This window comes from Pararge aegeria, chromosome 16 (assembly GCF_905163445.1).
Source record: "Pararge aegeria chromosome 16, ilParAegt1.1, whole genome shotgun sequence".
Taxonomy (NCBI): domain Eukaryota; kingdom Metazoa; phylum Arthropoda; class Insecta; order Lepidoptera; family Nymphalidae; genus Pararge; species Pararge aegeria.
Window position 1 is genome coordinate 16585880 of NC_053195.1, and position 25356 is coordinate 16611235.

General features: G+C 36.8%; 1 protein-coding gene across 2 annotated transcripts in view; it reads right to left on the bottom strand.

Moving 5' to 3' along the window:
• LOC120630701 (netrin-B-like) overlaps positions 1–25356 on the bottom strand; it is a 221943-nt gene that overhangs the window by 15434 nt on the left and 181153 nt on the right. The window lies entirely within an intron of this gene.

The following is a 25356-nucleotide window of genomic DNA, read 5'->3' on the forward strand; positions in this document are numbered from 1 at the left end:
ACTTCTTACGCGTGTTCATATGTACAGACACGTTTTTTTTATTTAGCTTAGCTTATGTTATTTTGTATTTGTCTTAGTGCCTGAAGACCAAAGTCTTCGAATATAGCGTGTTGCCAGTGACTTGTGGTTCCGAAACGTGTTCGCTAACTATGGGCCTCATAAGAAAGCTCAAAGTCACTCAGTAAGCGATGGAAAGACCTATTTTAGAAGTATATCTACGTGATCAAATCGGAAATGAGGAGATCTTAGAAAGATAATTATTTTTACAACAAATTATCAGATATAATCCTTAAGATGTCTCTCAATAAGTTCAAAGTTTATATAAAACGTAAGCTTATAGAAAAATCCTATTATAATATTAAGGATTACACGTATGATAAAAAAGCTTGGGTATGAATTGCTCAAATTTTCATAGCTCAACATTAACTCGACTGTTGCTGACTAGATGGTGATAACAAAAAAAAAACCTGTCTTAGTCTGTTGTGGGCTCTTCTTAGGCCAGGGTGCGTTTGGAACCTTTCTAGCTTTAGTTTTACGTTAACGGAGGCAGTTATCACCATCACTAACATTCGTGTAACATGTTAAATGTATGTACGCTTCATAAGTGCCTGTGATAAGGTCTACATGAATAAAACATATTTGAATTTGTATTTCGACGGCCGACTGGCCTAGTAGGCAGCGACTCTGCTTTCTGAGTCCAAGGCCGTGGGTTCGATTCCCACAACTGGAAAATGTTTTTCAGTGTCTGGATGTTTATCTGTATATTATAAGTATTTATGTTTAGTTTTTATTGTTCATAAAAAATATTCATCAGTCATCTTAGTACTTATAACACAAGCTACGCTTACTTTGGGACTAGATGGCGATGTGTGTATTGTCGTGGTATATTTATTTAATAATTTATTATTATTATGATTAGGTTATAGGAGAGTATCGTAATAGCTCGTGGGGGTGATATTAATCGCGCACATTTGCAGCGGACGTGTGCAACAGTTGGCTAATGCGGCGATACGTTATGGCGCGAGCCGCCTGCGACCGACACGCGATCGGATACATGTACACTCATTTGTATTACCTGTAGCTTTAGTACGAGATTGGCTCGCTCGCAATCGAGCCGTAGTTTTCACTTATCAAACTCCGTACCGTCAAAGTAAAAAAGGCCTAATGTCACTCGATTTAGAGTCGCAAAAAATTTGAAATACTAGAATTTTGATAACCATAGCGCAACGGTGAGCGCTGTGAATTTAAGTAGGAGGTCGATTCGTGATAGGGGCAATTTGGGAATATATAATTTCTGAACATTCTCTGGTCTGGTCTGGTGGGAGGCTTTGGCCGTGGCTAGTTACCACTCTACCGACAAAGACGTGCCGCTAAGCGATTTGGTGTTCCGACGCGATGTCGCGTAGAAACCGATTAGGGGTATGACTACCATACTCCTTAACAGGTTAGCACGCTACCATCTTAGACTGCATCATCACTCACCATAAGGTGAGATTGCATTCAAAGGCTAACTTGTAGAGGATTAAAAAAAATCTAATTTTTATTTTACAAACGTTGTGTCAAAAGCCTTGCTGAAGAATTGCAAGCTAATTTGAGTTTCAAGCTTATACGAATACGATCTATTTTCCTCAGGACTTTAAGTATTTCGATACTATAAAACGACTACTCGATTGCGAGCATATAAATCTTATGCTATGGGTACAGTTAAAGGCTGGTTTCACCATGTACTTTCTATGTACCTACAGCAATGGGAACCGAATGTTGGTACTAATTTCGAGGAGTTTCAGTTACTGTGAACAAAAACAACGCTCAGGTTCCATCAAAGTGGTGAAAGCCCAGTGGGTAGGAGCTAGACTTCACTTTCGGGGGCAGTTCGAATCCCAGCACGCACCTCTAACTTTTCAAAGTTATGTGCGTTTTAAGCAATTAAAATATCACCTGCTGAAAGAAAACATCGTGAAGAAACCGGCATGCCTTAGAGCTACATAATGTTCTCAAAGGTGTCTGGCGTCCACCAATCCAATAACCCCTTCTCATTCTGAGATGAGACCCGTACCCTTTAGTGGGTCGTTAATGTGTTAATGAAGCATTGGCGTGCATAGAGGGTATGCACAGGGTATGCAGATGATATAAAATGAAGAAAATCACCAGTACGAATCATAAAAAACCTAAGGATAGGCATTGTAAGTGTTATAAAAAGCCTACCCACAAGTATTTTTAACACGAACTAGAGATTTTCATCATTTTATATCATCTGCATACCCTGTGCATACCCTATATGCACGCCACTGGTGCGAAGCCAGGTGGGTCACTAGTTTGATACAAATTAAAACTACCTATCGACTTCCCACAGCTGGCAAATGTACCAGGCGAACATAAAAGAGCAATAAACTAGTATAAATTGGCAGTGGGTCTATCTTATAAGGCAACGAGTCGCCAGCGAGCTAATGAAGGGCATAAAGATGTGAAAGCCTGTGAGGCCACCGGGAGCACTATTTATGCGTCGGGCGAGAAGCAAGATACTGTGACATCCACGTTAACTCATTAGTCATTACACAGGCCAGGCCAAAGAATAAAGAACATACGGACACCGTGTACACGACTAATATTGAAGCATCAGAAGGGAGGTATTGATGATGCGGGTTTCCTTCATCGTTACAGCAAGTGACATTTAATTGCTTATATTGAAAACGCACATAGCTCCGAAAAGTTAAAGTTGCGTGCCGAAGATCAATCTCAATACCATCGAAAGCTTTAGCTTTATGGCTTCGCACAGGTATAATTAAGAAAAATTGTAAAGGTTATTTTTTTTAATTGGTCAACTTAAGAGTAAAACAATTAACAACAACTAGGTCACTGACCTCATCTCAAACCACACAGAGTTCATATGACAAGGTAAAGATTAATGGTATTAATTAACAACATTTTTTTTTTTGTATTTAAGTTGCAATCACAACCCTTCCAGTAGTCTGTACACAACATAGCAAGTTTATGACAGGGTTTGTGATGCCTGGGAGTTCTCCATATTGTTCTCAAGGGCGTGTGAAGTCTACTAATCCGCACTTGGCCAGCGTTGTGGAATACGGCCTAAACCCTTCTCATTCTCGGAGGAGGCTCGTGTTTAGTTACCGCTAATAGGTTCTTAATGATGAGTTTATTAAACATGACTTGTATAACGGTTATATAACACATCGTAGGGAAACTGGCATACCAGGTAATTCTCTTTCTAGGATGAGACTAGTGTCCAGTAGTGAAACTCTAATAGGCTTTTAATGATAAGGTAATTAAACATCACTTGTATAACGGTGAAGTAAAACATTGTAGTGAAACTGGCATACCTGAGAATTCTCTTTCTAGGATGATAGTCGTGTCCTATAGTGGGCCGCTAATAGGCTTTTAATGATAAAGTAATTAAACATCACTTGTGTAATGGTCAAGTAAAACATCGTTAGGAAAATGGCATGCCTGAGATTTCTCCATGCCTGAGAACATTACTCAAAGGCAAACAATCTGCACTTGGCCAGCGTGGTGGACTCACGGCTCAACTCTTTTCATTGTGAGAGGAGACACGTGCCCGTAGTGGGTCGGTTATCCCTACTATAATAACATTTAATAATGGATGTCATAACATCCACATTAATATTATAAATAAGGTAGTTTGTTTGTTTATTTGTCCTTCCTTTGCCCTTACAAACAAATCGACTTGATTTTTAGCGTAGAGTTACGAGTAGTTGAAAGAATGGAGAGTAACATTAACTTATTTTTATCCCAAGAAAGCAATGGGGGGGACTTGTGAAAACCCGTTATAAACGCGAACGAGAACGTGAACAAAAAATTTCAAAATTCTAAAATTAGGCATATATGTTTATTAGGGTGGCGCAAAAAAAACGACTATTTTTTTTTTTTGAGTCTCGGATGAAAAAATGTTAGTTTTTGATGTTTTAAGAGCCCTCTCCAAAGGACAGCTAAAAAAAAAATTTTTAAGAGGTCACTCCAAATTTTTTTAAATTTCGAAAAACGTCGAAAATCGATTTTTTTTTTTTTTTTTAATTTTTTTTCTCGTTACGGTATAATTTTATAGACCAAAAAAAAATAAGTTTCTGAAAGTTTCAGTTAAAAATTTTAATTTTGAAAGGTCGCTCATAATTTTATTTACATTAAAATACTGTTAAAATGTTGTAGTTGATTAAATAAAATGATAAAATTAGAAAAAAATTGTGTTTTTTTTGTTATCCTTGATTTTTTAGTTCATCTCGTGGTGTATTTTTATAGATTATTGTACTAAATAAAGGAAAAAAAATGGCCGGAATTTTAATTTTAATATTAAAAGGTCACTCGAAAAAATCTAAAGTCATTTACTAATTAAAAATAATATAAATTAAATATTTTTAATTACTAAATTAAAAAAAATTATTATGACCTTACATCAAAATTGCTTCTAATATTTATATTGCTACAGTCCATTTTCTTTTAAATTTTGTTAAAATCTTGATTAACCTTTGATTCGACTATGGTTTAATGACTAGATGCAAGGCAAGGTGTCTACTAGAACCATAAATTTATCTCAATCGAATATAAAACCACAAAAGCACACTATAAGTATTTCCCGCGCCGCTGCCTGAACAAACAACTCCTAATAACATTAGACATTGAATAATAATCATTTGTACCGCGACAGGGAACGTCATTGGCTAACGAGCTGGAACGGAAATTACATCAAAATTACATCACACTATATGGGCACTTTGGGTAAGATGAACACTGACTGGTTTACAAAGACTTCACCCGTTGTCTATGCCTGCTACTTGAATTCAACACAACTGAAAATCAGCGATGCATTATTTATACTGACGATAGTTGAACGTGACAACGTCGTAAGAAAATACTGATGGAATGGTTGCATTTTTCAAAAGAAAATTTTAATTTTATTTGTTTGATAGATATTATCGTTGCTACAAACAATTGACTCCACATTTACTTTACATTGCACTTCATCCTTGCCGAAAACATGTAAATGTATTAGTGTATAAAAGCTGTTCACGCGGACGCATCGCTCACTCAAGTAGAATCTCACTCAAGAGAGAGAGACAGATGTCGAACGCGGAGGCCGACTGTGCCTCTTTGTCGCTCGTTCCGCGCTCTCGTTTGCACTTCAAGCCTTGAATGGAACGCCTCAGAGCGAGGTAACGCCGCATACGTTATGTTTTTTCGTGCGTGCAGCCGGCTCCATCGAATTATTATACACCCATCGCCATCTAGTCCCAAAGTAAGCGTAGCTTGTGTTATGGGTACTAAGATAACTAATGAATATTTTTTTATGAATAATATACATAAATACATATATAGATAAACACCCAGACACTGAAAAACGTTCATATTCATCACACAAATATTGTCCAGTTATTGGAATCGAACCCACGGCCTTGGACTCAGAAAGCAGGGTCATTGTCCACTGCGCCAATCGGCCGTCATTATTTGGCAGGTAGGTAGGTATTCCTACCAACTGCCATGATGCTGCAACACAGCTGAGGTGTTGTGAATGAACAATGTCGCAACGTACTGTAAATAACTTATACAATCTATTGTTATTATTTATGCAATTTCAATTCTCACCTGCTTTTTAGTTATGATTCACTCTAAGTTGGTAACGGGTTAACCTGATAGAAATATAGTAGTTCAATTAAGCCCATACACCGAACCGAGGGGCCGGGCGGTTCGGTTTATACGCGACATCGTACCGGAACGCTAAATCGTATTTGCAAAGCAAGGGAAAAGAAAAAACAGTAATGATACGCAAATACAAATAACGTTATTACAAATATAATATTGGTCTTAAATCAATGTAAAAAACACGCCAAAGAAATAAGCCATAAAAATTTATTTTATGCCGAAAAAAATTTTCATTTACATAGAAATATTATGGAAGAATGTATACTTTATATGTATGACGGCGCCTCTGACGCGATATTATTTTTAAAAACAATGACGTCAGCAATACTGACGTCATTTTCGTCGTCGTTATCGTAACTTTCCATGTTAGCAGTAATAAGGACTTGTTTTTCCAAATAATTGTTTATTTCACTTAAATAAAGTTATCACAACAATATAGAGCTCTGCTCGGTTTGGCTACTCGTGCCAGAATGATCCGCAAGACACTGAACACTCTGTATTTATAAAGAACACCCAGGTGGGGTGATAAGCAATCTATTGTTTACAGGTGGTGTACATGAATTAGCTAATGATCTTTAATTATGAGAATAACAATTACAATTTATCTTTAATCAATTTCGTTTTTAGGGTAATCAATTTAGCAACTTCATATGTCGTTGCGCCGATATGTATGTATAGTCGCAGTATAGTATCAGTTCTAAAGTTTGCTGAAAGAACAATTATCTTCAAAGTCACGAGATATTGATAATTTTTCATATTACCAAAATACTTTGTAAATTTAAATGCCCAGCGTATATGAAACCACCACCGTTCATAGATATAAATCTCAAGATATGACAACCTAACGTGTTTAGCGGAGTTGAAGAAACTTCTATTCGGTAAACGTTACGTAGTGGCTGTGGTCGTGAACTTCTCAGCACATTTCATGCAACAATTTATTGCAAATGAAATGATCATCTAGCAGAACCAAGAGGGCAAATTTTATTAGTGGTAAAGCTTTTTGTGACAAAACTGGTCCGGGGTTGCTACCACCATGCTTATTTTTGTCGCTAAACAGCATTGTTCCGGTCTGGACGGTGTGGTTGCCGGTGTAATTACTGGCACTTGTGGTTACTACCTACGCCTAAGGTTGACGGATACAGGGCGGCTTGTTGCAGGACGCGTTCCTTTCATGCCCTGCGAAGTGTGCGTCTGTTTATAGGCAGTAGTTTTCCACCTGGAATCAGGCGAAAGTAGGCCACGTGCTTGGTTTGTGAATAATATTACTTTAAAAATAACAAATCCTGTGCAATTCACACCCAGAAAAGTGAAACTTCTGAAAAGTAGAGTACGAGAGATTGAAATGAATATGAGTATAAGGAGTATTAGAATAAATGATTTGATTTGGTTGATTATTATTTACCAATATTAAAACATATTTAATATTTTAATGGAAAATATTATATTACCCTATTATTTAAATTCCGTGGTTACTAAAACTAAATGTGTTATGTATTTTCTTTCTCGCCGACTAAACCTATACATTTATGTGTTTACCACCTACGCCTGTTTCTTTATCGTGACGCATTTCTGATTTATCAAGTTTCAAATTAGAACGAATCTGAAGTAGTTTAACTACAAAAAAATAACTAATTTAAGTATCTCCACCTGACCTCCGGCTACAATACTATCGACATATTTACGAGGCAAAAATCCACATCCGGTCCTTTTGTATATGTCAGTGTGACAGTGTTACAGCCATAATTCAGGCGATGCGCGCGCAGCTCATAAAACTGTCATCGGATGATCTGTTGCCGCGCGAGCGAACAGATGGCAGGAAATATCTGGTATTCTTGATGCTCGATGTTATTGTTTCTATCGCTTTGTAATGTTTTCTTAGAAACAAAACATACAGGATAATCAATTAAGCAACTTCCAAAACAACAGCGTTATCAACGTGTTCTTGAAGTGAAATCTCTACAGGCGCGTGCGCACTTTTTGGGTGCATAGGAATCGCGCGACATCGTCACCGCACGCTTCCCATTAGCTACATTTATAGTGTGTAAGTAAGTTAATAAATATACTACGACAATACCTGATGAATATTTTTTTATGAATAAAATACATAAATACTTATTATATATATAGTTTATGCAATTGCACGTGTTACCTTATGAAAGAGTCCATATGAAATATCAACAAATCGCTGAAGTCGGTACTTGTAACTGTTTTACTATCAAAATCAAAAGCGTTATATCTTAACATTATATCTATGTCACGCGTTGTAGCGTACGTAATATGTCTAGGATTTATAGCGTATAGTAGACGTAAACAAGAACCGAATTTATATAAAAAGGGGCCCTAATACCCTAAGATCACGTGCGTCTCGCTACGTGACTGTCGGTAGCTCGCCTTACTTACCGTTACAATGAGCTACAAAGCCGCGGATGCGCGTGACCATGAATGGGGCAGAAAGTGGCCCCAAACTTGATCAAAAGGGTGACGGGCGCTTCCGATTGCGAGCCTGAACTATGAAGGGAAAATGGCCGATTATTTCGGTATGGCAACAACGCTCACCAAAATATTTTAATCATCATCATACTCACCCAATAATCGCTGAGAACTCTGCATTCGAAATTGTTGAAGAGTTTATAGTTATAAGTTTAGTTAAGAGGTCAATTTGGATGGGCAGCGTTCGGAAAACTTCGCGACATCTTGTTGTCCAAAATCCCTCAGTGCCTGATAACCAAAGTCTGCCCAGTAATGAATAATGGCTTCGAAACATTGCCGCCAATCATGGGCCTCATAAGATGGTGTAGCGGTCCCCACATTACTAAAACTAGATGGCGCCACAAAGATCCTGCATCGCGCTCGTTCACGAAATTGATATATACAACTTCCAAAGATGAACGGTTGGACTTCGGTCCCCGAGCACGATCACCCGCTGGAAGGAAGACCTTTCTATTGTTACTGTCGAGCGTATCAGGCATAGAGTCATAGAGTCACTTAGTCTCCAGCCATGTCTGGAGCATCTCTACGTGATCAAATCAGAAATGACGTGATCCGAAGAATAACCAGAGTTACTGACATCGTTTAGCGAGTCGAGACAGTGAGGTGGCAATGGGCGGTGCACAACGGCGTGCACAGGGTACGTAGATGATATAAAATGAAGAAAACCAAGTACGAATTATAAAAAACTTAAGGATAGGCATTGTAAGAGTTATAAAAAGCCTACCTTTATGTATTCATAACTCGTATTGGAGATTATCTTAATTTTATATCATCTGCATACTCTCTTTGCACGCCACTAGCGGTGCATATAGCTCGGAGAACAGATGGTCGTTGGGGTTCCAACGTGCTGGAATGTAGTACTAACCCAGTTTCGTTTTATATGCTTTTTATAGTAATTTAATGGATCTTCGTTGTTTGATCAAAAAATTATACTAATAAATGTTAAACTTCGTTTCCAAAGCGATTTCTGAAACCAGCCCTTGTTCATTACTTATCAATTCCCATCCAATTAGACCCTAATTTACTCCAGACACGTGAGCCTATAATTACATACTTATAAGTAAACGTATATAAACGCTAACACTCACGTAACGCGATTCCACCTGATTCCCTTACTCACGCGTATCACGTACAAAGCGTAAATTCGATACAGGGAGAACACATCCAAATTAATTAACAATTCTGCGATGGTTTACCTTACATGTAGAGTCACCATTAAGGTTTCCAATAATTTGGGACCTATACTACGTGTAACGGAATTACGAAATACTGTAATCAATATTTCACACATATTTCACCCTATAAAAAATTAAATCGAAAGAAGCACATTTATAAGATAAAGACCGACACCGACCGTACCTACGCTACGCGTATCTAATGAATTAGCAGGTCACTTGATTTTACTTTTGCTTGTGACGTGAGCTGAGCTGATTTTGCATGAGCTGTACCTGATTTCATTCAGTAAAAACCATGGCAATGGTTTACTCAAAACCTCTTAGCGTTTCCGTTCCATAGACAAGTATCACAGACAGAACATAACGTACATCTAAAACCTTTGAAGTAAGGTTTTTATTTACTAAGAAGACGTAGGCCAAGAGGCATAAATATGAAAACCTTGATAGCAGTTTCATTTTTGTGCCTTTTGGAGTAGAGACTTTGGGACCGTGGGCCGAGTCACAAGCTCTTTTTAAAGAATTATCGAAAAGGGTCAAGGGAAAGAGTCTACCGGTGATCCTAGTGCGGGCAGTTACCTTGATGTGAGATGTTGGCAGCATTGCCCCTTTGGATGGCCAACGAATAGGTTGGCCATCCAAAGGGGCAATGCTGCCAACATCTTAGGAACTGTGCCTTGCTGCGGTGGTTTCGAAGACGTTTGAGATTTTATTTAGTTATATTTATTTACAAGTTGTATATATTTTTATATACCAAAATTAACGTTCATTTCGTTCGGATAGTATTTTATAGCATGTGATCACAGGAAGATTAAAAAAATATCATTAATTGTTAGTGACAATCTTTATATTATTACGTGAAGGTAAAACTCTTTACCCCTCTTTACGATAATTGCGCGGAGGAGTATGAAATTTCCTACACTTATAGTTTATATAGAGAAGGGGTGCAGAATACTATTTTTTTTATTTTTATTATGAATAATAAATCTTGTTTAATAATTTTTTGGATTATGATTTGTTTGATATATACAATTTAACAGTTAAATTAAGGCATTGGTTGGCCTTGGCAAAATCTGTGATACTAGAAGTATAGAGTCTTTAACAAAAGTACTTTAATAATGTTCAAACTTATTATCTCTATCCCTATCCCTACTAATATCCCTACTAATATTATAAATGTGAATGTAAGTTTGTTTGTTACGCTTTCACGCAAAAACTACTTAACCGATCCTCATGAAACTTTGTACACATATTTTTGGAAGTATTAGAATTAATAAGTATAGGACATTAATAGGAGTTTTATCCCGACATTAAGCACGGTTCCTTTGGGAGAGGGGATCAGTGTTTGACGATTTTACACCATCACTCCGACAAATTATAACCGATTTAAATAATTATTTTTGTACTATAGAGGTTATTATATGTGTTTATTTTTGCCCAAACTGTGGTTGGAGATAGTGGACAGAACTTCTCAGCGGACAGCAGCAAACCCCTCATTTAAGGCTTAGCGATACTGAATACTTTAATTTTTTTAGAACTACAAATTGAATGCCATATCAAAAAACAAAATCAAACGCAGACGAAGTCGCGGGCAAAAGCTAGTTTTGATATAAATACGAATGCATTATCGATACGCTGCAGTCACAGTCCTATTAACATCGAACCGAGTCGAGGTCCGAGTCCTCGCAGGAGCACCCTCGGGTCGACGTCTCCCACCTTCCCCTCGATTTCGTCGAGCCCTGGGGCTCTTCTCATGGCGAGCTCTCGCGCTCGCCCCACTCCCCCGGTAACGCCGTAGCAACCCCTCAGGTAGTCATCGGCAATCCGAAAAAGTAAAAATGATACGCTCGAACAATGCAAACAATGCAAACAAAGTAACGAGTAAGACACGGGGAGGTATCCCCGTGTCTTACTCGTTATCATAAGAGATACAAGTGTGAAATAATGAGTTTCTTAATACAAGCAGCTAATTTAATTACCTTGCACTGCCGAAACGCGAAACGGTTGCAAAGGGCGTTGTCAAAATAACGGTGCTTACGGAATTAAATAATTACTCTTTGATCAGGAGCGGGCGCCCTCGGCCACGGCAGTTTAATATGCAGCTTCAAAGAGAAACACTCCTGAACACAGATTAAATACATGCAGCCGCAAGTCATAAGCAATAGCGATTTATTAAGTGGTTTTGGCTTTTGGTAGACAGTTTTATGTGTAGTTTCAATAACTCTTAAACACGTAGAGATATTCCAAGCATAGCTGTCTTTATCGCCCGCTGGATGAGTATTTTTTTAATAGGTAATTTGTAAAGGAAACGCAATAGAACAAAAATTTAATACAATGAGATCTTGTCTCATAAGAATGAGTGATATATAAGAATACTGAGCATAAAAGCTGCGGTCGCTATGGTTTATTTCAATTATTAATATTTATAAACATCTTTTTTGAGTTTGTTACAATGCTAAATATAATGTTACAGAAAATTTATAAAATGGGTATACGATTAAACTTTTGATAACTATAAATTCATATTTGCCAGATATTTTATGAAATAGTTTCCAAGAAACAATTTAAATTATATCTGATCAACAACCAATGTTCGATATAAATACGACTGCATTATTGATGCACCTCAGTCCTACATGGACTCGAACAATGCAAAGATACCTCCCGGTATCTTAGTCAGTTATCAATATTCCTTAATTCTTTATGCTTGTTTTTTTAAATTTATACCAGCGAATTACCACTGATTGAATGGTTTGGTGGTAATGGTTTTAGGCAATTATGCGCACTGACTTTGTTGATCTTCAGTTAACTTGAAAATAATCAGATTCAGTAACGCCACATATTTGTGTCTCAAAAGTAGTTATATTCCTTACTTCAGTATTCATTCAGACTATGACTTATAACAAATGGACACTCCCCATAGATGGCCCACCTGACAGTAAATGAAAAACGCCTCTAAACAGAGCAACACTTCAGAGAAGTCACCTAAGTCATCCTTAAACTACGCGCAATCTCACGTCAGGGCAAGTAAAAAGTTTGCATAGTACTCATTTGAAGGCTCTGAACCACTTCCGGGTCATTTCAAGACGGCCAAAAGTTAGGAGGCTGCTCAACTCTTGCTTTGCTTGATCAATATTTTTGGTTTCTGATATTCAGCCTCAATAATTAAAGAAAAAAGTTGGTTGTCTGTAAAGTCGGCTTAGTAACGATAGTTGAACGTGACAACGTCGTAAGAAAATACTGATGGAATGGTTGCATTTTTCAAAAGAAAATTTTAATTTTATAAGATAGATATTATCGTTGCTATAAACAATTGACACCACATTCACTTTTCACTGCACTTCATCCTTGCCGACAAACATGTAAATGTATTATTGTATAGAAGACCGACTGTGCCTCTTTGTCGCTCGTTCCGCGCTCTCGCAAGCCTTGAATGGAACGCCTCAGAACGAGGTAACGCAGCATGCGTCATGTATTTTCGTGCGGGCAGCCGGCTCCATTGAATTATAAGACGTTCTCACGTCAAAAATATAAGTACGAAATTATTTGTTTCCCGCTGGTCGCTTTTACATTTTGCCATAACAAAAAGTGGGCAAATATCATTTGATTCACATCCAATATTACGTTTTGTGGATGAACATCATTTTAATTTACATTTCGCGAACAAACAAGCCTTGTAATATTTATTTTACTTGCTTAAATATTTAACATGCACTCCGGAAATAAATTTATTTTCGTAAGTGGGTATTATTTACTCACCGATATGCAATCTTCTTAATACATAAAACAACTCAGTTCTTAATAGATGAGATATTGGCGTGCGCTTGGTAAATTCTTAGAGTTCATCATCACATCGCTCGTATCTACTGAGCGACGCGATGGCTCGCAGTACAGAATTACCTACACTGGGTTTATTAGTGTACTACCTGCTGTATACTGTATTGCTTTTTAATGGTTAATATATGATATTGTATATATTTAAACTTATGAGATTTTAGAGTAATGTGCAGCGTCCAAATAAACTCATGTGAGTTTCAGGATGCGAAGAATAATAATTTTAGTAGTTTGTGTAATAAAAAAAATAAATAAATAAAAAAAATTCAACCATCGACATCACAGGGCACAGATCTCCTCCCACATTGATGAGCCGATGTTAAGCATCACACCAGAACAATGTTGCTTTGTGACAGAAACGAGCATGTCCTTCCCTGGATGTGCTGTCTCAAAGATCTGTACTACTAATTAAAGTACACACACACACACACACACACACACACACACACACATGCACACACACACACGAACACAACACGCAATACACATAAGTTTTAGTGGAACATTTGTACAATAAAGTGTATGTTGATTTTTGTGTTTTTTTAGTTAATTTATTTATTTACAGTGTTATCGTTAAAATCAGTTATCAAAAACGACTTTGCGGTTTGGAGCATCGAATCTCTTACTAAAGATAGGGTACCTTGCAAGAGAATAGATTAAAAAAAAAGGTTAACGTTGCACAAAGGAAAAGATCACAATGGATTAAAGGTGTCAAGATCAGCCTCAAAAGCACTTTAGAACTCGAGGCACCATCTTGAGAGCCAAGAAACTTTCGCAGTGTGAATAGGTCTATAGTTGCGAAGGTGATAGTCAAGTGGTTAAGATTTCAGCCTCCCTTTCGGGGACTGAGTTAGAACCCCGGCACACACCTCTAACTTTGTTTAATATAATTAGTTTAGAGCAATTAAATTTGCTTGATTTAATAGTAAAGAAATACCTTTATTTAATAGTAAGTATCTTTTAAATAAAGATTTCAGTTTTTTTTTACTCTTCAAGTTAGCCCTTTACTGCAATCTCACTTGGTGGTAAATGATGATGCAGTCTGTAATGGTAGCGGGCTAACTAAATAGGGAGTATGGAAGTCACAGCCCTAATCGGTTTCTACGCGACAGCGCAACGGAACACTAAATCGCTCAGCGGCACGTCTTTGCCGGTAGGGTGGTAACTAGCCACAGCATCCCACAAGACCACATTCTAAAACTATAAATTCCCAAATTTCCCCTGCCTGGAATCAAACCCGGGTCCCCTGCTAAAATTCTCAGCGCTTACCGTTGCGCCAGGGAGTTCTTCAAAATTATGCCAGTAGGAAAACTGAAAGTCGGCCAAAATACAACGATATAAAGAAGATTTTGTTCTTTTCAAATATATATATTTTGATTAACATAAACATCGTACAAAATTCCAAGATTCAGGAAAACATCCGCACTCAAATAAATCAAATTACACGATAATTTGCGTCCCAATTTGATTCCCTCGGCATTCAAATATATTTTCTGTGATATTTTACGGAATATTTAAGTAATATTATTTACATTATTTTATAGAACATGAATAAGATAACGTGTTACGTGTACACACTGAATCGCTTTATTTTTTTAACATAACACGTTTTTTAATTGTATATACATGTGTTAATGATAAATATATTGCACCACCTGCCATGCATGTCTGTAGCATTTTCTTTTAGCGCATTTGGTTGCCTGGAAGAGATCGCTTTGTAGCGATAAGGCCGCCAAATTGTACCCTTATTTTTTTAAATAGAGCGTTGAATAAAATAAACAGACCCATTATAGGATGATATCACCGGGCGACTACAGGACACGGCTCTGTCTCAGTCTTCAGTTTAATGCTTATTTTATTTTTTGAAGTTATACTTCTTTTTTACGCATTAGGGAAAAATGATGGGAGTAAATTTTTACGATGCCGTCACAAAACAACGACACCCTGGGGGGGGGGGGGTTAGTTAATTGGTTAAATTGTACAAAAATCTTAAATTTAAATATTGAGTGAAACTTGGCTGTCCAATAATGAGATAACTAGATCATGCGTTATAATAAAACTTTCAATGCATTAAATACCTTTTTTCAATTGTTAGTGTCGTTTTTTTTTACAAACGTAGAATAAGGCGTAAATTAAATTTTTGAAAAAAAATTTATCTTGTTACGCCAAAGAAGTATAACTTCTAACGCGTGTACATAAGTACACACCCGTACTTTTGTGTTATTTTTTATAATTTGACCGGAGATAATAATGATAATGCTGTGATACTTACCATTAAATAAATATATTTCTTTACTATTAAATAACTATGATTGATTTTTGTAACGGCACTAGACAGAACTTGTAATTCCAACATTTTTTTTAATGAATTTTGTTACAATCAATTGCTGGTGTGTCTTATGATTAAATAAATAAACTAAATAATAACAAATAAAGATCTCGTTGTAAGCAACTACTTGATGACGCGTCCATCTCACATCAATCTGGCTAAGAGTGTATCGATTGGGCCATCACATTGTTCTTAAAGTAGAATTAATCATCCCACAGTAAATACTTTTAAATAAAGGGCCCCGTCTCACGGGAGATCCGTAGCATTCAACGTTCATTAAAAATATTTCTTATTTAACTAGTAGTATTCAAATGTAATGCGCGTTCAAACAAAAACAAAACTAACCTCTCCGGTTTATTTCTGTTAACTGAAATCTTGACACAATTTAAACGCCACATTTATGATATGTGGAGTACTCTGGAACTAATAGTACTGTGTTTTTTTATTTTTTTTTATTGCGCTACAAGTTAGCTCTTGATTGCAATCTCACCTGGTGTTGCAGTCTAAGATGGTAGCGGGCTAAGCTGTTACGGAGTATGGCAGTTACCCATACCCAATTATATAATTGCAACATTTTATTTATTTATTATGTAATTAATAGTATTTAATAGTTTTTATTATTTTTTAGTATAATTATAATTTTGCTGCCTTTATCACTTTTATTACCTACTTTAATGGGAATAACCTGTACTTCGCTTTATTTATTTATTTCATTATTTTTATTTATATATTTAGTTTGCCGTATCGTTACTCGGGTCTCAGCTGAAAATCAGTGGCATGCGTGTACTTAGGTACAATGCATGGCAAATGCTGAGCTGTACACCCTTTCTGTCTGGTGTTACACACAGACATTGTATGTTGTATACTATCTTGTTACTTTATTATTATAAGATGTACTGTTTGTAACACTTAATATGAATAAATGTTTTTTTTTTCTTTCTTTCATTCCCCTAATCGGTTTCTACGCGATATCTTTTTTTTTTGACGGGGGAGAAATCTTCTTAAAAGATACCCGATTATCTGCAGGATAATTCAGGTTATGTGGTGATATCTACCCAATAAAACCCCCTCGGTAGCCAGCCTCAGTACATATTGGGAGCCTCCGGGATCTCCAAAGTATCACCGGTGCCTCCCTTGCACAACACTTGTAGCTCGTCCCGGGAAGAACGCGCGACATCGTACCGGAACGCTAAATCACTACCAACACAGCCTACCGACAGAGACGTGCCGCTAACACGTCTCTGTCGGTAGTCGCTGATATTTTAAGGTCTCCATACACTAGGCAATCCGTTACTTGCGATGTCGCATTACTATTACTTACCGCCTATTACTATTCATAAGATTACAGCGGTCACTTCGTTTTTATCTCCAATTGATTGAAGCCAGTTTGGCATTGTGAGTTTTGAAGCTTTTATCCGCCGCTCCGGGTTTAGGAACAAAAGCTTTAATTTTAATTTTGTCCCGTGGGTGGTTTGAGACGTGTTGACGCGGAACTCTCTGTCGGTAGGGTGGTAAATAACCACAACCGAAGCCTCCCCCACCGGAAAAAGTTAAAATTAAAACTTTAGTTACTAAGCCACAAGCGGTGGATAAAAGCTTCAAAACTAAAAATGCCAAACTGGCTTCAATCAATTGGAGATATAAACGAAGTGACCACAGTCTGTAATAAATAAATAATAATAAATATACTTACTACAACAATACACACATCGCCACTTAGCCCCAAAGTAAGCGTAGCTTGTGTTATAGGTACTAAGATGACTGATGAATATTTTTATGAATTATCTATACATAAATACTTAGAAAATACATATAAACACCCAGGAAATGAAAAACACTTACGAGTATGCTTATCACACAAACATTTTCCAGTTGTGGGAATCGAACCCACGGCCTTGGACTCAGAAAGCAGGGTCACTGCCCACTGCGTCAGTCGGCCGTCAAAAAAGTCTGTGTAATGTTATTAATAGTAATAGTAGCTATATAAAAGTAATGCTACACCGCAAGTAACGGATTGCCCAGTGTATGGAGACCTCAAAATATCAGCGACCGGTGACTTAGGGCCAGCGCACTTCCAGGACATCGGGACAAAATTAAACTTTTATTAATATGGCACCGATTCGGCGGACTCGTAAACTAACACTTGGCGGTTAAATATACATTCAGTTATTAAATAACCTTAAATCAATTAATAACAATATGATAATACAAACACACAACACCACACGTTGTGGCAAGAACCATAGACAAAGATTTTAAACTAAGATTTTCGTGGTTAAACAACATTTCTTAAAAATAGTTCAACGGGTGCATACCACGATTGAGTCCCTCGTGACCACGATCCATGCAACTGGGTCGAAATATCGGCAAATCCTAAAATATTATCGTGGTATGTATCCGTGGAACTATATTTAAGAAACCATAGACAATTTAGGTTCTAAGAGGTGCTAGTGAAAATCGATTGGTGATAATGTATGCTTGGGATTCTTCTTTGATTAGCTGTTACTGAATGATTGACGGTCGTTTGTGAAATCAAGGATTAAAGTATCTCAGTTTGCGCGCCGCCTAAACCTTGGCGGCGGTGCCACTCTCGAGTCACTGTCAATCGAAAGATCGATCGGAACACAAATCACCGATAGCTCGCACTAATAATGCGTTTAACTGCGCCGCTCTATCGGTAATAGGAACATAGCTTGGCAGTTCACGATAAGAGACGATTTCAAACCGATTTGGTTACGAATATCCTATAACTTCTAACTGTATAAGATTTGCTTAGCAATCGATCGATAAATCTTATAATACGCAATACCTAAATAAGTAAATAGTTGAATTCTGTACATCGGCTATAAATTTTCAACTTTTATTTATTGGTTTTATTTGTGTAGTAGCGTTTACTGCACAAATATCTGTTTTATTTGTGTAGTAGCGTTTACTGCGTTCGCGTTTTGTAATATTTTTACGAATAGTTTGGGTAGTGTGCTCAGGATCTATTCGATCTCGTCCCCTCCTCACCATTCTACCATCACGCTGCAAGGCACCGGACGGGTTTTCACCCCTAGGTTGTCAATATCCCAAAAACTCGCACGAAGCGATTTGCATCTTCTTTTCTTATACGCATGACTGGGTATTGGATATTGGATACTTAACAATTATTCATTGTAAAGTCAACATCTCCTGAGGATGCTCTGGTTTCGGAGCGAAACGTGCGTAGAGGGTATATTGCCGAAGATCTGTTTGGTGTGGAGTATAAGGATTGAAGAAATTATAAATTAAACCACACAGATTGTCCTGCTTTTCGCGGAGTATAGAAAATTAAGCTTAATTTTGATAATATACGCATGATTGGGGTTTGGAAAACGCTTCCGAGTTATGTATTTCCTAATTCTTACAACCTGGGTATCTTTAAAACAAGAGTGAATAGGCATCTTCATCTTCTAGGCAAGCGCGTCCCATCTTAGGCCACACTTCAAGTGCGATTGTGGTCAAGCGCACTTTAATTTTGACATTGAGGTACTATGTACGCCCGAAGTAACTAATGATTAAACTATGTAATGAATATTTAACTAATATATACACTTAATAAAGATCAAACAACTTTGTATATTACAACTAAAGGCGTGGCCTAACCGCGACATCCATCCTGCGTTCAAGATTGCGTCCAGTGTACGCAATTTAACGCCGCTATGGACGCAGGTTGAACGCGGCAGTGCGGCCCTCGCTTAAATAATAACTATTATAGTTAAAAAAAAATCCCGTTTGTTTTCCTTGGATAAATTGTAGCCTATGTTACTCTTAAAGGAGTGATAGCCTAGAATGTAAGGTACAGGAATGTAAGGCACACCGTGGAGACTGTTATTCTGCTGACTCTGCGAGACATCACGATGAAATTTAGAAGGAAGAAAAATAAGAATCGGTTTAGTTTTAATTTATTTGTTCTTTTTTATTTATTTTTTTGATTTTTTCACTTTTGTTTTATTTATTAATAATCATATACTTTTATATATTTTGAAATTGATTTTACGTTGTGATTATACTTAGTTTTTTTTTATATACTTATTTAATACTATAATTGTACGCCCGGCTGTGGGTATGGGTATACTGTTTTGAATACTTTTCTAGGCCTTGTTAACTGCCTTTCTATGTTTAAACAGTGAACACTAAAATTCTATTCTGTTCTATTCTATTGTATACTTGCTTTAAACGGCGAAGGAAAACATCGTGAGGAAACCTGCATGCCTGAGAGTTCTCCATAATGTTCTCAAAGGCGTGTGAAGTCTACTAATCCCCACTTGAACAGCTCTACTCTACGGTTTTTTTAACTAACTCTTTGGCAAAAATCAAATTGATAGTAAGCTGAGGGCGTAATGGAAGGACGAACAAACAAAAAAAACAATCTTTCGCATACTATATAATATTAGTAAGGATTTACATCAGCAAGTTTTCGCCCTGAATTAAGACTTTGATGAGGAAAACAAAGAAAATTATTTATTTATTTCTCTAAAAGAGATCTTTGGACAGACGAAAAAAAGTTTGGCCTAATTATTTGGCCGATTGTTGCGAAGTCCATTTCCAGGGTGCAAGCTATATATATATATATATATATATATATGCCAAACATGTATATATATATATATGCCAAATATCAAAATCGTTGCAATGGTTGAGCTGAACAAAGTTTACAAGCAACAATACACATACGCCATCTAGCCCTAAAGGAATCGAACCCAGCATTAACTCGCAAATAGCCACTGCGCCAATCGGCCGTCAAAGTATTCACCAAATTCAAGTTGAAATTACATTATCTAAATGATAATCGCAGTAATCTGGGAATGATTAATGGGTGTTCCAGTTTACTAGATCCCCAAAGTGTTGTAAATCTCCATTGCTGGACAGCTGCCAAGCTAAGCCCCGTGTATTAGAGTATTTAGCACTGGGACAGTTACCACGCTATACACATCTATACTAATATTATGAAGAGGAAAGTTTTTTGTTTGTTTGTACCGAATCGTTCCGAAATTAGCGAAGAAATTTATGCCAGTTCTTCACCAAAAGAAAGTTAAACTATCATAAAGAAAATTGCAGTAATGTAACCCAAAGTAGCAAAATTCATCATATCAACCGATAGACGTCCACTGCTGGACATAGGTCTTTTGAACGTAATTCTAAATTACACGGCGTTTTGCTGCTTGTGTCCAGCCGCTCCCCGCGACGCGCTTGATATCGTCTATCCACTCCGTTGGGGATCGGCCATTCTAGCACGTTGAGACCCCAACGTCCGTCCGCAAAATTATATCTATAAAATTCTTTACGTGCGTTGTGAAAACTATTGAAGATTGAATTCAGCTGCACTCAGGTTTAATTATTAAACACCCGGCTAAGTTTGTTGTGGGTTTCTTCTTAGACCAGGACGCGTTTGGAACCCTCGTAGCTTTAGTTTTAAGTTTACGAATGTGGTTATCGCCATCATCTCACTACCGTGTAATTCTTATGTACGCATCAAAAGTGCCACCTATGGGCCGGGCCTACTTGAATAAAGATATTTTTGACTTTGACTTTGACTTTTGACTTTATTCTGTAGTGAAATGTGTTTGAAATGTGAAAATAAGCGCGTCGTAGGTAGCCGCTGCATACGAGCGGCACAAAACCGTGGAATTTGGAACTCCCTACAAAGACCTATGTCCAGCAGTGGACGTCTATCGGTTGATATGATGATGATCGTGGAGAATTATCATCGCCATCATCATCGTGTTTGAATTAAATTATAAACTAGCTGACCCGTGCATCTTCGTCTGCACCAAATCGGTTATTACCGGAAAACACGAATAAAATGACATTTTCTAAAAATGAATCCTAGCTAGATCGATTTATCGCCCCCGAAACCCCCTGTATACTGAATTTCATGAAAATCGTTGGAGCCGATTCTTAGATTTCAATTTTAAAGATATAAGATAAGATAAATAAAACGAGAAAATAATAGTTTATGTTCTTTCAACCACGTTTAGCTCTACTCATGCTGAGTAGAGCTAAAAGTTAATAAGACTTTCATGTATTTCGGAAGGGACTTGCGCAACCAATATTCCATCGCCCCAGCACCAATTTAACACCTGCAATCTAGTTACTGTAATGCTACGAGTACATTACCGGCTCTCCCCTCCCCCCCACCGCACCAGACGCCTAATAACGTTATCGTACGCCGAGGTAGCAAAATTGCCACTCTGGTAATGAGTATATTAATTTAATTTAGCCCAGTACATATATCCGTGCTTCATTACTTTGATAACGGGATGGCCATCTTTTGACGGGTTACGCGGATATTCTCAAGTTTTACAGGCACTTTTTTTAAGGATTATCAGTCGGGTTATGAATGAATGAATACACTTTTATTGTACACCACAGAGAAAATTTACAGAGATACAAATACAACAGCACAATAAGGTAGAACGTACAATTTGGCGGCCTTATCGCTAAATAGCGATCTCTTCCAGGCAACCAAAGGCATACAAGAAAATGTTATAAGAAATAAGTAGGTGGTACAACAAACAAAATTAAATATTAGGACTTAAAACTAAATTAACATAAAAAAAAACATAAAACATAGTATATACTAAACATAACATATTAAAGATATGTACAAAAATATAAAAAATATTCCATACATATATACAAACATATATACAAACATATAAACATACAAATACGCTACTATAAATACTTAATTAAAAAATAAAATAAAAAAAATATATAAAATAAAAAAAATAATAAAATAAAAGAACCCTCAAAAATATGTAGAAAACGAAATAAACAAAAATGAATCAACATCAAAAACAGTGATCATTATTACGATTTCTGTCTCTGTCAACAAATGTCTTTCCGTTTCCGGTTTCTGAAAAGAACCGGTAAGATGCGTTATGTCAGCCTGAAACTCAGTTTAAGCAATATGCCAGAAAAACTCTGTCAACAAATGTCTTTCCGTTTCCGGTTTCTGAAAAGAACCGGTAAGATGCGTTATGTCAGCCTGAAACTCAGTTTAAGCAAAATGCCCAGAAATTGCATTTACATTAGTTAGCACGGCAGAATTCTTTTTTTGAACTAAATAAAAAGTTATACCGCAAATGCCTGTTATGAGTCAACATCTTCATCGTATTTACCCATTACTCAACTGCAGGACTCGGGTCTGGTTGGGCCTGATCCCATAATGAGAAGGGTGTAGGTCGTAGTTCACTATTCCTACCCAGTGCGGATTAGTGGACTCCACACGCCTTTGAGAAAATTATGGAGAACTCTCAGGCATGCAAGGTTTTATCACAATGTTTTTAAGCAAGTGATATTTTAATTTCTTAAAACGCACATATTACTTAGAAAAGTTAGAGGTGCGTGCTGGGATTCGAACTCGGACCCCCGAAAGTGTAACCAAAGAATTGTGGGCCGGTAACGGGTTGATATGATGATAATAATAACTGTCAAGAGTTAAACTTACATATAATTGTCTTCCTTATATATTTGGTGCCTATCGTCATTAATTAATTTATTTATATTTATTAGGACTACCAACAAAATTACATGTATTATAGTTATGAATAAAGCTAGCCTTAGGTTACTAATGACACATAATTTCACTTATAGGTAGTCACAGCATGCACTGGTTAGTATGTACGATAACTCAATTTTATACAAGCATTATTAAAAGATATGTATATTTATAATAATAAAATTTAGACAGAAAGCTTCATAAGTGCCTGTGATAGGCCTACATGAATAAAGAAATTTTGAACTTACATTACCAATGTTAGTATTTAAGGAACTTAGAAAACAAAGTTGGGGGCAATCGTTTTTAAAGACCTCCCTGGCGCAGCGCTGAGGTGCCGGTTTCGATTTCCGGCAGGGGCAATTTGGGAATTTATGATATCTGAATTTTGGGAGGCTTTAACCGTGGCTAGTTTATTGTTGTTTATCGTTATTAGGTACACAAAACAGGTAATAACTAAAAGTAGATCTAAATATAAGTAATGACAAGTTTTGTTCTAAGCTACAACCCAAAGTATGTGTACACAACTTGGAATTAAATTAAACAAAAAGTAAAGATAAAATTAAAGTTGAAACAAAAAAGAAACACTTAAAAAATAATATATATATGATTTCCCTAAAGATTATGTGGAATAGTGCTTAATAATTTGATTTTTAAAGATATTTATCCTTTCGTTAAAAATGTTAATATTACGATTACTTGACGTGCCGCTCAGCGATTTAGAGTTCCGGTGCGAGATGTCATCTAGAATTTGAAAACGATATGACATGAAACAAATGGGGTTTGACTACCATACACCCTAGCAGGTTAGCCCGATGGTATCTTAGACTACATCATCACTAAACACCGGGTGAGATTGCAGTCAAGAGCTAACTTGTAATGAAATAAAAAAATTCGTTCATCAACCTACATCGGCTATGGAAGCCTATTTTGCAAAAAAGGATTAGGTTAGCGTTGTTTTCGTTGAGCCTAAAATAGCTCTTAGCGCGTCCGATCTCAGACTGCGTCATCATTTACCCAAGAACAACACTAGCGTTGGCTTGTTAACGCCCGCTAGGTGTTAGGTTTATTTATGGACTGGCGAGTGCAAAAGTGTTATTTCGACTGGTATTTGTGAGCGGTGATAGCCTGGCATAGTGGATAAGGCATCGGCATCTTTCGGGGGGACCGAGTTCGAACTCCGAAATGTTACAGGTGCGCAATTCGGAGTTTATAACTCATCATCATCACATACTTATTACCAGCCCACTACAGGGTACGGGTCTCCTGTTAAGATGAGAAGGGTTTTAGACCGTAGGCTACTTCACACGCCGTTGAGAACATTATAGAGAACTCTCAGGCATGCAGGTTTCCTCACGATATTTACATTGCTTAAATTAAAACACGCATAACCCCTTAACGGCCGAAGCCTTACCCACTATTATATATTTCTATATCACGAAGACCGTTCTTCTTTGGATGTTAAATGTTACTTAGAAGAACTGTATCATCATCATTATAAAAACATTACCGACCCACTGTAGTAGTCCACGCTGGCCGAGTGTGGTTTCGAGAATAAATATTGTCTATGAGACTCTTCGGCCCGTCAGCTATCTCTAACCGAAAAGCACGTTGAACCGTTGTTCTATTGCCACATGAAGCAGGATAAACAAACCAACAAATATATTTACGAATTAATACTGTTAGTTCCTACAAATTTAAATGGGAACCTGATGTTAAAACAATATCATATACCTACTATGAAAATGAGCTTTAAATTCTGCAAAGTATTCTTGGATATTAAACAATATTCATCCACCTACCAATATCATTATTTTGCCATATTAACGTGTTATATCATTTTAATTTTAGAACAAAATGTTGCCAAACCATTAGTAAAGAGACATAAAAATAATACAACTTATAAAAATCTTAACGCTTGATAAATTAAAGATACGTCAAAAAATACATAAAAATAAAACAGGCTGCAGCTTAGTACATTAAAGTATCACTAGACGCTTGTCGTGTCGCCTGTACTCGCAAAGGTGAACATTTATGTGATCGTTAAACGTAGGACGGGAAATTAGAAATAGACTAGGAATGCGCCTGCGCAGCTAGGCTTGCTATAAAAAGTATCTACTACTTATTTGTTCAGCAGGTTTAACTTATTAACTTCCAAAAAGTCCGGGCCTTTCAAACCATAATTTGGGGGCAAATCCTAACAATTACTGGATTTATTATTATTATTTTTTCTTTTGAAGAAGATTGACTAAAGCAGGGCTTTCGTTTCTTACATCATATTGTGTCTTAACTATTTCTTTAATCGTAGAAGTTTTTTGCTATTTAATTCTGATAAA